Source organism: Tursiops truncatus, chromosome 3, assembly GCF_011762595.2.
Source record: "Tursiops truncatus isolate mTurTru1 chromosome 3, mTurTru1.mat.Y, whole genome shotgun sequence".
NCBI classification, from domain to species: Eukaryota; Metazoa; Chordata; class Mammalia; order Artiodactyla; family Delphinidae; genus Tursiops; species Tursiops truncatus.
This window is the reverse complement of record NC_047036.1, coordinates 38,875,205-38,889,289: the sequence shown is the minus strand read 5'-3', so window position 1 is coordinate 38,889,289 and position 14,085 is coordinate 38,875,205.

Sequence of the window (14,085 nt, the reverse complement as noted above, 5' to 3'; positions counted from 1 at the left end):
ACGGGAGAGGCCACAACAGTGAGAGGCCCGCGTACCGCAAAAAAAAAAAAAAAAAAAAAAAGCAACATTTAAAAATTTTTAGGTTTTCCCTCATTGCATGTCAACAATAAAAACTTCTTTGAGAATGAGCACACCTAAATTGTTTGTTATGCAAATTACCGGTGCAATTAATTTAAATATCATTATGTCTAGTTCCACGAATTCTGAAAACTTGGGCAAGTTTTCTCGACTGGAGGTTACTTTCCTCTTCTGCAAAATGGAATGAACTTATCTTACATGTTTATGCATGAGAAAGAGAAACAATATGAAACTAGCACCTAGCTGGGTGCCTGGTACATAGAGGACAACCATTAAATAATAACTGTAGTAGGAGAGTTTGCAAAGCCTAATGCCCATAAAGTATCATTTTAGTGACAAGAAGAAGAAAGGGGAAAAATAGAAGGAAGCGCCACTTGCTCACCTGCCTCACACTTTGTTCCCAATACTGACTGGCTGTTCAAATATATGATTATTTTACTAACAGCGAACTTCAACTGTATTAATGACTCAGAAGGCTTCCTCTCTTTCCCTTATTCCATATGCATTCATGTTGCATATAAGAATATGTGCTACAGATCAATGGCTACAGATCAGAATGGAAGGCTTGATCCATCGAGGATAAGGCCTCTAGGCACAGTTAGAACGTTCCTAAACTTAGGAGGACGCGTCACAAAAGTTCTCGTTCACTGCCTGTGTCATCTAGCCACCTATGGGGCTTATGCACAGCTTGCTATAGAACTAATTAGTTCAACGCCAAGAGGTTTGGGGACTCTTGTAGAGCATCCAACTCTTGTGAATTTATCCTGGCATGTTTCTTTCTGAGATAGTTTACTGCAGCATGCCTTACAAAATCAAGACCTTTATTTAACTCTACAACTTTCTAGGCTATGTCGCTTATACATTCTTGCTAAGCAATACTGACTGATTCAGGCTGCCCTTCTGAGTAGTGATCGGTGGGGAAGAAAATGATCTTAATTAACTCTCAAGTATAAAAATAGATTTATCACCATCATTTTGAAGAGAAATGATTTTTCTCTAACCAATTGATTTCAGAAAGCCACTTTTCTGAAAACAAATGTAGTCTGGATTGCTGTGGCATTTTTTTCCACAAAGAGAAACAATCAAGACATTGTCTTTGAAAAATGACAATTCATATCAGGTGATATCAAATTAATCTAGCTATAAGAGGTAAATTACATTTCCACTATTAGTATACTTTCCACATGATGTGTATTTTGGAAAGTTTATCACATGAACACAGATGATATTTCATTCAGAAAAAAAGTCAAAGATTATATTGGAAAGTATTTTATATGCCAATTCTGGATTCCACAAGGAATAGAATAACTAAAACCTTTACAATTATGGAGGTGTCTTCATTTGATCGTTTGATGCACTTTAACATAATCCCAAAATTAGAGCTTCAGGTGGAAAAAGATGGAATCTCTATCATTTTAGGGGAAAATAGTATTAAAGAACTCACCAAGACTAAACATTTTCAAAACTGAGTAATTCAACGATACTTACTGAAGTCTTTTGTCTTGTCTTTACACACTTGTCCATACTACACCTAGCACATTTAGCTATCAGATGAGTGTTTCCCATTTCCTTTATGTTGGCCCCCAAAATCAAGTAAGCCTTTCTCTTCTTCCTCCATTCATTCCTACCTTTACCAAAGATTTTATGTTTTACCTTCTTGTGTACACAAATAAGGGGGATAATTAATCTTTTCAAAATATTGGATGGGGGATAATTAATCTTTTCAAATTATTTTAACTACAAATAATAACTAACCTAGTGTGTTTTTATGTTACTAGATTTAGTCTTTACTTTTCCCTCTAAAGGGCCTACATTATAGGCACATCTATAGTGGTACATATACAACCCACCATTTCTCACAGAGCAAAGTAAAACTAAGAGAAACTTTGAATTCTTGGTAGGCATCCATTCCATGAGAGGCAAATTGTAGCAGATATTATTACTGGTTTTGTCTTCCCATGGACACCTCCGTGATGCAAAACGATATACCATCTGATTCCCCAGTGTTTTCAGACTAGCAAAGCATCAGTTAGATGATGACTCACAATTCAAAACATATGAGGACTTTGCTTCTCGCCACTTAAGTTTCTAAGGCCCAACTGATTTTTTTTCCCGTTACTTCACGTGGTTTTCAAACCTGTTGCTCTTTCTCAAAGTGTTTTCAGTTGCGTTTTTAATAGTATGGTAATATAGAGCCCAAGGAATATTACTTACTGTTGAAACATCACATACACTAGCCTATCGTCAACAAAACTAAGCAAATTGCTAACCTCTCAGTTTGACAACATGCCAATAGGACTTTTTTCTTTTAGGTTTTTGCCTAGGTTCTTATAATTACTGGATAATGACCTCTCCATACTCACTTTCTTTTGACAGCTTAGTTCTAGCCTCTGGGATTTTAACATCTAATTGGTTTGTCTGCTTAGATTGTGGATACTTGAGTCTTCCTGAACTCAGCAAAGCCAGACGGCCAAAGGGATTAAAAGCATTTTAGGTAATTCTGTCCCCCAGAGCCCTTCTAAAATAGAAGTACCAGAGTCTGGTACTTCCGTCATTCTTCACAAACCTGGTAACTGGATTCAGCGAATACTTTGGTTATCAGAACAGCACTCTATAGAATCACTGCACTCAATAAATGTCCAATAACAATGGTGAAGAGTTAGATGAACTATATTTAAAATATTTCCCCCTTAATTCCCCTCCTAAATCTGGCTTCCATCTTTGCCTCTTTATGGTATCCAATGATCTCAATTCAGCCAAGTTCAAAGGCATTTTCTCTGTCCTTATCTTCCTTGATCTTTCTGATGTATGGGGCACAGCTTTTCATACCTGCCCCTTTGAAGGCTTCTGGCTTTAGTTCCTGAGACATTTCTATTGTCATTTATTTTTCTTCATCATCACCCTGATCTCTTCACTTATTTCTCACATTTCTTTGTCTTTCTTTTTTCCTTATACCTTTCCAGTCACTTTTCTTCTAAACATATCTTTGATGAATTACTGTTTTCCTTGTGTCTTCCTGCTTTTTTTTTTAATTCTACAGAGATTCTTTTGTTTTCACTAAGTTGTGTAAGTTAATAATTTACAGATACCTCTCTAACATTGATCCATTTCTTTCCGTACATCAAGGACATGTTAAAACTCAAATATACAGTTTCAATATAGAATTGATACAGTACATACATTATCTCATTTTCACTTTTTCAAGTGCTCACCATCTCTTCAAAAGTCACTGCTTCTGAGAAGCTGTACTTGATCACCCTACTTCAAATTCTGTCCCCCCTTTTTTTAATCTGCTTGATTTTTCTTCATAGCATTTGTTATTGCTTTCACTGTAATGTGCATTTATTGTACGTCATCTGAATGCATCACAAAAATATAAGCTTCATGAAAGCTTCATGTTTACTGCTATATAGCCAACACATAAAATAGTACATAGCATGAAGTAACCACAAGATAAATATTAGAATGGGTTAATGGATGAGTGAGTGATTAAGTAAATAAATGCATGATTCATTCAGAATCTGTCATTCAGATTCAGAACCTTAGAATCATCCTTGATTTCTTACTACCTCAATGCTCTAGTCTATATCCTGTTGTATTAGGATAATAAGGCTAATTACCAGCCTAAGGCTAGGCTGATGTAATAAATAGACCTAACAATAATTCAGTGGCTTGGGGCTTCCCTGGTGGTGCAGTGGTTGAGAGTCCACCTGCCGATGCGGGGGACACGGGTTCGTGTCCCAGTCCAGGAAGATCCCACATGCCGCGGAGCGGCTGGGCCCGTGAGCCATGGTCGCTGAGCCTGCGTGTCCGGAGCCTGTGCTCCGCAACGGGAGAGGCCACAACAGTGAGAGGCCCGGGTACCGCAAAAAAAAAAAATAATAATAATAATAATAATTCAGTGGCTTAACGAAGATTTAAAAAATTACTTCTCACTTATAGTTTGAACTGTTTCAGGCTCCACTGGGCAGCTGGGCAGCTCCATTCCGTGAAATTATTTAGAACGTTAGTTATTTCCACCATGTTGATCCACCATACCCGTAGGGCACTTTCCTCATCTGTCCTATTAACACTGGACTTTCCTGGGTTCCAGCCAGTTAGAAGGAAAAAGAGAACATGAATGAAGCACATCCCCAAGCCCAGAATAACCTACATTATTTCTGCTTAGATTCCATTGGCAAGGATGTGATCATGTGCACCCCACACACACCTGCAAGGGAACCTGGGATATAAGCCTATTATACAATAGCTTATGCCAAAAGGGAAAAACAGATTCTGATGAGACAACTGCCATTCTCCTCCACATCAGTCAATTTCTCAGAATATTTTTCAGACCACCTCCTTCCATTCTCTTCCTGCCAAATCTAAAAAAGTCCTTCCCTTGCCTGAACCACTATGATCCTTGACTTGCTGTTTTTCTAGCCTTTAGTCTTTCATCTCACAAGCTTATCTCATTCCAAAATCCAAATGACTTTTCCAAATTATCACTGTCATTTTTAATTTGCTGTCTCAAAATACTGCAGCCAGAAATTCCCACATATGTCAGGTCAGAATTATTCCTCATGGATTTCAGTGCTCACCATCCTCCAACTTTACTAGGGTAAAGGAGAAAAAGATTCTAAAAGATAAAACATAAAATAAATGAGTCCCGCACATATTACATACTCTAGTCCACATTCATGGATCTGTTTCTCCTAAAGTTTTTTTAGAAAGGAGTCTTAAATTTTCAGTTATGTAACATCACAATATTTTTTTTCTTCAAGGCCCTGGATATAGGTGACTTTCAGATCAGTGTTTGGTGACGGAATTGGAAAGTCACAAAATAAAACTGCAACGAGAATTTGCCTTAAAAACAAACGTGTTATCACTAGAACATTAACCTAAGCAATTAAATTCCCTCAAGCAATAGTTTCTCTATAATCCTTTTGTAAAAGCCCATTTTTAAGGCAAAGATTCTCACTGTGTGATCTGGGGACCTCTGAGGAGGTGTCTCTGAAACCTTTTCAGGGGGTCTGTGAGGTCAAAACTCCTTTCATAGTAATGCTAAGACATTTTTTTACCTTATTACTTTCATTCTCTCATGGGAGGACATGGACTTTTCCAGAGGCTACAGGATGTGTGATATGACCACAGTTTGAATGAGGAAGCAGATATGAGGATTAAGCTGTCTTCTATTAAGCCAGATATCTAAAAGATTTGCAAAGATAGAAAACTATACCACTCTCTTCTTAGAGAACAGAACTTATGGTTACCAGGGAGGAAGGGTGGGGGGATAGGATAGTTAGGGAGTTTGGGATTGACATGTACACACCACTATATTTAAAATGGATATCCAACAAGGACCTACTGTATAGCACAGGGAACTCTGCTCAATGTTATGTGGCAGCCTCGATGGGAGGGGAGTTTGGGGGAGACCATTGGATACATGTATATGTATGGCTGAGTTGCTTTGCTGTGCTCCTGAAACTACCAAAACATTGTTAATCATCTATATACTCCAATATAAAATAAAAAGTTAAAAATATTAAAAGATTTTAAAAAAGAAAACTATATCACTCTTCTTACTAGATTTTTTGCTTTGTAGTCTATACTTATTTTTCATTAAAAAGTAATTTATGTGATCATATGACACATTATTTTAAATAAATAATAAATATTTCAAAATCATCATTTAAAATTTATATAGTAAACACTGACAAATATAACTCGCATAAACCAAAACTTTTTGAGATCCTCAATAATTCTGAAGAGTTTAAAGGGTCCTGAAATCAAAAAGTTTGAGAGTCACTTATTTAAGGAGATAAATTACAGTTTTGCTAGTCAATTTCACGCACCCACTTCACCATTCAGCATCTCCCCTCAATTCCTGGAAGTAAGGAGAGTGGACCTCACTGAAGATGTTTATGGAATGGTTTCCATTCTCTGATCTAATTTAGTCCTCACTGAAGCCATCAAGGACAAAGTATTGCTTCTTTGATGTTCTGCTCTTACACATATGAGGGAAAGACAAGGGAATTGAGAATTGTGCTGAGAAACAGGTAGAGAGGTCATTAGAAAAACGGGCTCAGGGAGGCTCTCATGCATAAGTAATGACTGTAAAGTGCTTTACAGATAGAAAAGTGTCATGTCATGGCAGAAGCAACCACTATGCGTCTCTTGCTTTAGGAGAAACTGCCTCCTTCCCTGATATTCCCTATAAAGACGATTTAAAATATTCTTAGTCTATCTAGTGGTTCTAGAAGATTTTAACTTGAATAACCAAAACAACATTCATGATGAACAACATTCGTGATGAACAACATTCATCATTTATATTCTTGGACCATCACTCAATTCTGTAATGTTACAGATTCAATTCTAATACCAGCCACTTAGCCTGGCCCTCGAGAAAACTATGCCATGGCCAAAGGCTGCCATAATACACGTTACAAATGCACACATTTATCCACAAGAATGATTTCATAGAGTCCATCACCACTACAAAATGAAAACAAATAAACAAAGCATTACTCAATTCCAGTAGTTAATTCATTAGAAACAAGTTCCTATATGGTGAGTAAGCAGTATATCACCAGCTTTGGTCCTAGATCTCAATGGTAGAGAAGCTGTATTATTTGCCTGGCCTGGCAGGAATATTTCTGAACAGTCAGTTAACAAATAAGGGTTACTCCTAAAATTCTAAAAGGTCAGGGAAAATATTTTTAGGCCTTTTTTAAAAAAATTAATGCATCTGTTTTTAAAGTCAATTCTAATCCTACCATTTCATATGCTGATTTTCACCTGTGAGACTAATATATTATCTAGGCCTAGGTGTGACTGAAATTATTTCTTAGGTCGTTTTGGCCTTGACATACCTGCTATAAGGACATTGCTGGGTGAAATACCTCCAAGCCCTGTTTTGCAAATGACACATAAGGACATTTTCCATTAACATTAATGAGACTTATGAATCCATTGATGGGATAATAGAACTAAAAGGTGAATTTCTATTGGTGATATACAATCCTTCATCCAAGTGTTAAAATTCTGGTAAGCAGGGAGAAATTTGGCCATGCATAAAATGCCACAGTGCCTAGTATCTCTGAAGCTGTAAAGACTTCAAGGATATAGCATAGTCTTAAAAATACGAAATGTACTTTGATACAAAAATGAAATTCTAAGTAGTGATCTCTAAAATATTTCCATACATTACTGAAGGAAGTAAATGATTTCAGAATTTATTCAGCATTTTTATTCTCCAGAAACTGATAATCAGTTTCATTCTCCAGAAACTGACAATAATGTATTTTCCACACTTAATCGTTTTAGACATCAGCATTCATTGTTAGTGGAAGAAAATGACTGCATTTTATAAATAAAATCACTCATTTTGTTTCATGAATTAAATCTTAAATGTTATTTAGGTTGCCAGACTATTTTTATTTCAAGTATTTCTTCTTGAGAACTTATATCCCACAACAAAAACTCTTGGACAAAACTTTAAATAACTATTATTTATAGTTTGTGAGTTTAAAATGAGATTTTAACTATTTAGCCCACAAGCACTTTCCCCTTTATTGCTTAAAATATACTGTTTCAAAGTATATACGCTCTCTTCCCAAATAAAACTTCTTTTTTCTATTTCCTGCTAGTTCTCCCCCGAAGTCAGATATTCTTTTTCCTTTGCTAAACCTATTTTTAAAGTAAACCTCCTGTATATAATAAAAACAAAGTAATATTTGATCTAATAATTACTGAAAATTTTAAGGCAAAACATGATCTTAACTAAGTGTGGGCAGTTTTTATTAATGGTAAAGAAAACTTATTTAAAACTAATTGAGACTATAAGTAATCTAAATTATCAAAATAACTGCAGACCAGAATCTGCACAAGTAGCATTTTGCCAGTCGTGTCTTTACTGTGCTCCGAACAATTCTTTACTGTATGATATTACAGAACTGTGAAAAAAAATAGATGTAACATTTTGAAGAAATTAATTAAAAAGCTATTGGGAAAAAGTAAAATCCTTCATAGCCCCTAAAAGTTCATTCCCACCGTATTTTACCTTATCATATTCAGTGGCCTGTCTAGTATTATCTCCATATACCTGCTAAGTTTAACAAGTTTCAAACAACACATTGTATTTGTGACAGGTCAAAATAAACAGCAACTCTTACCCATGAGAAAAAGGAAAGTCAATGCCTGAGTTACAGTTAAGGATTATTTTCTGGAGAAAGAAAAAAAAAATTAAGCTCCCTACAGAAATTCTTCTATTTCACGAAACTTGGGTTTTGTCTTTTTTCATTTGACACATTTGTGAGACTGGGACCAGGCAAGGAGGAACATGATGTGAATTCGCATACCTCCAAAGCTGGGAGATGGTGTTGTCTGTATGGCCATCACATGAAGCAAATAACCAAATTTTCTGACCTCCATTGATGGTTAGTTTTCAAACAGAGGCAGTATTATCTGTTCCATGCCAAAGACACACACACATACACACATACATTGTTTGCAAACTAGAAGAATAGTGAGTAACAAGATGTAACTAGAAACTCTCCCTTCTTTTTGAAACAAGAGAAAAACCCCACAGGGAAGGACCAAAATTATAATTAACTGAACGCTACTCAATTAATTTGAAATGCAAGCCACAAAATCCTTGGTTATAAATCCCCAAGCTGGGTTATTCGTCATTCCAAAAAGGGCACTGCAAGCTCTGTCCCAATGGTCCCCTCGCTCCCAAGTGGATGGTAGTGCCAGCCTCTCTGTGGTGGAAGCCAGATGGAGGATCAAGGCAGGCTTCCACGGTTTGCCCAGTGAACTGGTCACGAAAAGAAAGTCACGCCACACCTTGTGCTTGCTGGGAAAGAAAGGGCGCTCCGCCGCTCAGGGACACTCTAAGATGGTGACGCATCTTTCTCGGTACACGGTGTGGGGCGAAGGGGGGAGAAGCTTATTACTGAACTAAATGTTTTTACTGATTGCCCTTGAGTCAGAGCCCACTGACCCCGCAGACCGTAAGTGGTTATAGCGCAGACCTGTCATTTCCAGGCAGCAAGAGGAGATACCGGATTAGTCTAGGACACCTCGCGCTGAGCTTTCTCCTACAGCCCGCCACCCCCTAGGCCTCCGAGGCGCGGATAAAGATGCGCGCCGCGCTGGGGTCTCCGGCGAGCCCTGGCCAGGGCCTGCGCGGGGGCGGCATGGGACCGGATGGCCGCGCGCGGTGGCCCGCGGGGACCGAGCGGACGGCTGCGCTGGCGCGCGTCCCACCCGGTGTCCGAGGCCCGCCGCCACGCAGAACGGCCCGGATCGGGGCCGAGAAAACAAATGACTGCTTTGCGGCCCTCCCCATTAAACAATAAAGCGAGCTGTAAAGCCTCAGGTGCCGTGTTTGTTGTGCCGTCTGCGCCGCGCTGTGGCTCCGGCCGGGGCGAGCCGAGCGCAGTGGGCCGGGGAGCGCCTCTTCGGCTGATTCCAGGGAAAGATAAGGAGCCGCCGAGCCACCAGCTCTGTCTAGACTCGCGACCTCACAAGTCAAGCGCCTTGTTTGGATTAGCCCTCCAGATCTGCCAACCTGATCAACCCCTGAAAGAGAAGGGCCCAGCAACACCCTTTTTTCCTCTCCCGGACCACGATTGTCCCTGCTTTAAGGGATCAAGGGCTGACTTGCCTGCGGGAGTCATGGGGCTGGTTAGACCGCTGTCGGGTCCCCCATTCCTAGCACCCACCCACCCCAAACCCGAGTGCAGCCCGGCTCTGCCCTGCCCGCTGGACATGGGAAACACTTCAGAGGGGAGACCCCTAGGAAGACCGGAAAAATTAGTTGCCAACCCAATCAAGTCCACAAATAACATCACCCTGAAATGAGCACGAACTTTTGCTCAGTGGAAGGGAAAGAGTGTCCTAGGCGTGGAGAGGGCTGAGCGGAGTCTCCCCGTAGGGCTCTCGTAAAGCTCAGGTTAAGGTGCCTTTCTTCCCATCTGGTGAAAAGCAATCTTACCCCCCAACTTTCCCCCCTAGTCTTAGGCGTCCTCTTTTGGAGAAAAAAAATGGTTTTCTTTTTGGAACGCTTTGCTTATCATTGCTGAGCCCTTTTTCAGAGGCATAATTAAGCAGAAAGATTTGCAAAATAAATGTTAAAAAAACTAAAAAGGATGAAGTACTCTTTAAGTGCGGCTCCGGGAGAGGCTGGCTTCTCCAAGGCATAGAAACTGGCTTCTCGGAGCCAACAGCTTAAGCGCCATAAAAATTAAAGTATGTGATAGTAACAATGCTCACAGCAAACACTCAGCAGCCTTCCCTCCTGCCCCTCCCCCTCCTTCGCTCCCAGTGAACCAACTTCTCTGTCTACACTTCAGAAGTCTCCGGGAGGTGTGGAGAGATCCTCCATCACGACTTGGGACATTGTAAGCTGTGAAGTTTATGTTTGTGGCGCCTGGGCTCAAACAGCCATTCAGTGGCTTGCTCGGTTATCAAGAAAACAACAATCAGAAAAGATCAGTAAACAGAATCGGCTGCCAGCACCCTGAATTAACTACTTACACTTTAGTTTAAAAATACCCACTCACACTGTACAAGTTAATTGTTTTTATTTTAAATAATTAATGAGAATTCAAGATTTGCAGCCATTTTTTGAAAGTAACACTTTTAAAATAAGGGCACAAAAATAATCTCCTCCCCCTTTCTCCCAGCGCCCCCAAAGAAAATTTGACTTGTCTTGTTGTGACATGATCTTTAATTGTTGATTAGCAGCGAGGAAGTAAATAGTCCTTAATGAATAGAACCCAAGCATAATTTGGATTATAAATCTCCTTTACAAAAGTTGACTAAACTGAACTTTACAGATAAGAAAACAAGTACTTTCTGCTTAGTTTACTTGTATTAGAGGTGAGATTAAACTCAAACTGGCGGGGTTCCATCCAAACTTAGCTCTTCTGGTGGTTTGGACCTAGTTTTTACTTTTTTTTTTTTCTTCTTCTTTTTGAAGAAAAAGGAAAAGGCTAAGTAAATCCACAGGGGGCTTATAAGAGATATTTCAATGAGATCGATCTTATGGCTTAAAAATTCAAGGTGCTAGAAAAATGCCAAGTACTTTGAGGTACCTCAAAAGCACACTGTGTCTTTCTGGCTTTTAGCCAAAAGGATAAGATAGACCAAAAAGGGGGTCAATAGATAGGTTTAACAACTTGATCAGGGTGAAGAGCAGCAGAGCAACACAAAATCATCTATTTAATCTTGGATTCCAAAAAAGTTGTGAATTGGGAAGTGGGTAGACACACCCACACAGAATCTCAAATAACCAGAAATGTTATTTCAATGAAGAAAAAAAAAGTCTCTTCGAATATGATTCTAACTTAGAAAGGACATTTTTTTTTTTAAATTTTAATGGTAAGAAAAGCCAGGTCCATTTGATGAAAGGAAAAGACAGCGACAGTAAACTGACACAGAGGATGTTATTGCTCTGAACAATAAGGAGAAAAAAATCCTGTCTTTTTAGGAGTATAGATGTTGATATAGATTCCCTGATTTAAGGACAGCGTCCTGGATGTTTTTGGTTGCATTAAATTTTAGCTTGCAGAGCTGGAGGAAATGAGTCATAATGTCCAGAAGGAAGAATTCAGAGTAATAAGGGGAGGGAGGATCAAAGATAATGGCAAACAGGAGGAATTTCATTAGAAGAGCAACGCTCAAAATTCGATCTCCAGAGGTGTGCAGGGAAAAGGAGAGTATGTGCAAAAGATGGTTTGCAAACAAGAAGACATTTCAGCGACACATTTTAGAGCACATGCTGAGGAGTCTAGAAGGGAACACACCTTTCCTATGAATAATACAATAACTGGAATGCTATCGACCCATCAATCCATTCTCAGCCATCAGGCAACATATATCTTGAATCTAGCAAGTGAACCCAAATCATTCAACACTTCCCTCCCAAATTACTGTACTTAAATTCGAGCTGTGGACTTCAGAACAGACTGACATCTATATATGTAAAACATTATCTCCCCACACACAAACCTAATCTTAGAAATAAATGTCAGGATGAAAAACCACCACAAAGATGTGTGCCTCACTTAAGTACCTCTATTGCCTTCAAACCCTAAATAAAGTTTTTATCCAAGTCCTAATGTTTTCAAAAGTGTCTACTAAAGGCTATGGCTGGGAAAGGGAACTTAATGGTTTTCAAACCAGGGCTTGGGCTATCCGTAACTCCGCACTCCTGATACCAATATCCATGTTGTACCTGCCATCCTTGCACTTATTAGTTAGTCGCCTCAGGTATGACGGTGAGCAAAAAGGAAAATCAAAGACAGGCGAATAGAAACAGTGAATCGGAATCTGAAAAAGTCAAGTCTGGTGCAAGAGATTAGAGGAGAGAGACGGGACAGAAAAGAAAAAGAAGAAGAAGGAGGAGAAGGAGAAGAAAAAAAAGAAAAAAGGCCTTTCTTGGAGAAGATCCGTGTGAGATAAGACATAACTCCTGTTTTTCTCAACAGATGACTACAAGCCATTATTACTGCGGCCAAATTATTACCCCTCTGTCAAGAATTAGACACAACAATCAAAGTAATCAACGGGCATGTCTAATGCACTGTAACATTTTCAATGCAAAGTTTGTTTTCTCTCTGGCCCCACCACGTTAGAGCCTGTAATTAACCCCTTATGTAGGACAAAGCCAAACAAAAGCCTAATTGAGGCTCTTTCCCGACTTGCGGCAGGTTTGGAGAGGGTGAAAGCGACTTGAGAGCTGGGGAGACGCGGAGCTCCCGGGGCTCCAGCCCGGCCTCCACCCCGCTCGCCGTCAGGGGTCCTAAGGGGCGCACGCCACGAGACACACGATTAGGGTACGTTAGCTTTCGTATTTATTACGAGTTGTCAGATGTTTAAAAAGGCATTACACTGGCGCGTACAAATGCATTCAGTCTGTAGAGAGCCAAAGTATCATGGGGGGAGGGGGAGGGGAGGAGACAGGGTGGAGCCCCAAATCCTTACTCTACACCCACAAACGAACCGAGAAGCCTGATTTCGAACAGAGCCATTTCTCCTTCCCTGGGTTCTGGTTCTGGCCCAGGAGCCGCTGCTAAATGCCAGCGGGCAAGGTGTTAAGAGCTCACGTCCACGAAACTCTGACCGCAGGCAACCCGGATTCCTGCCCCTAGAAGGCGGTTCCCCACCTAGTCCTCGCCGCGCCCCTCCACCCTAACCAATCACCCTCGTAAGGTTTTGGGGGTCTGAGTTAAGGGAGAAAGAGAGAAGGGGAGGGGGGTAGGAAACAAGTTAGAGACGGTGGGGAAGGAGAGGCAAGAAAAGACACCCACTGACTGGTCTGGGAACTGGTGAGAAAACTCCCCTCTCTCCGTCTGGTCTTCCTGCTCAAATAAAGCAGCATTTCTCAAACGGCTGACAGCCGCCACTGGTAAATAATGATCATACTTCACTGGCTAGGCAGAAAGCCTCTCTTTTAGCGAGAGCTTATACTTGAAATATGGGTCATTTCAACGATCCTAAGCAGAAGACTTTGGTATAAAGCACTCTAAGGAGATAAACATAGTGACTCAGGATCAAAATCCATTTTAAGCAGGACCCTCTTCCTATTTTGGGTGGGGTGGAGTGGGATGGAGGGTGGGGCAGGAAAAGAGACAGGAGGAAAGAAAGGTGGGAAACAGGACAGAGGAAAGCATCTCATTGTCAAAAAACCAGTAATATTATCACAGCTGAGAGCAAAAGGCTTCCAACCAGTTTTGATCCAACTATTGAAATGCAAACTTGCAAGTTCCACCTTAACTATCTGCAATAAAATATCACACCTATTATATGTCAGTTTACCCCGATTCACATGCAGTCTTTAATTTCAGACATTTTAATGACTTACTTGTAAACATATAAAAGAGGGACCCTGGATCATTGTGTTTATTTATTTATCTATGCCAAACATTTATTGGTGAAATAGTCCTGAAGATAGAATTCTACATATGGCGCTTTGATTTCACATAATATTTAAGAAAAAAGACAAAACACATAGAA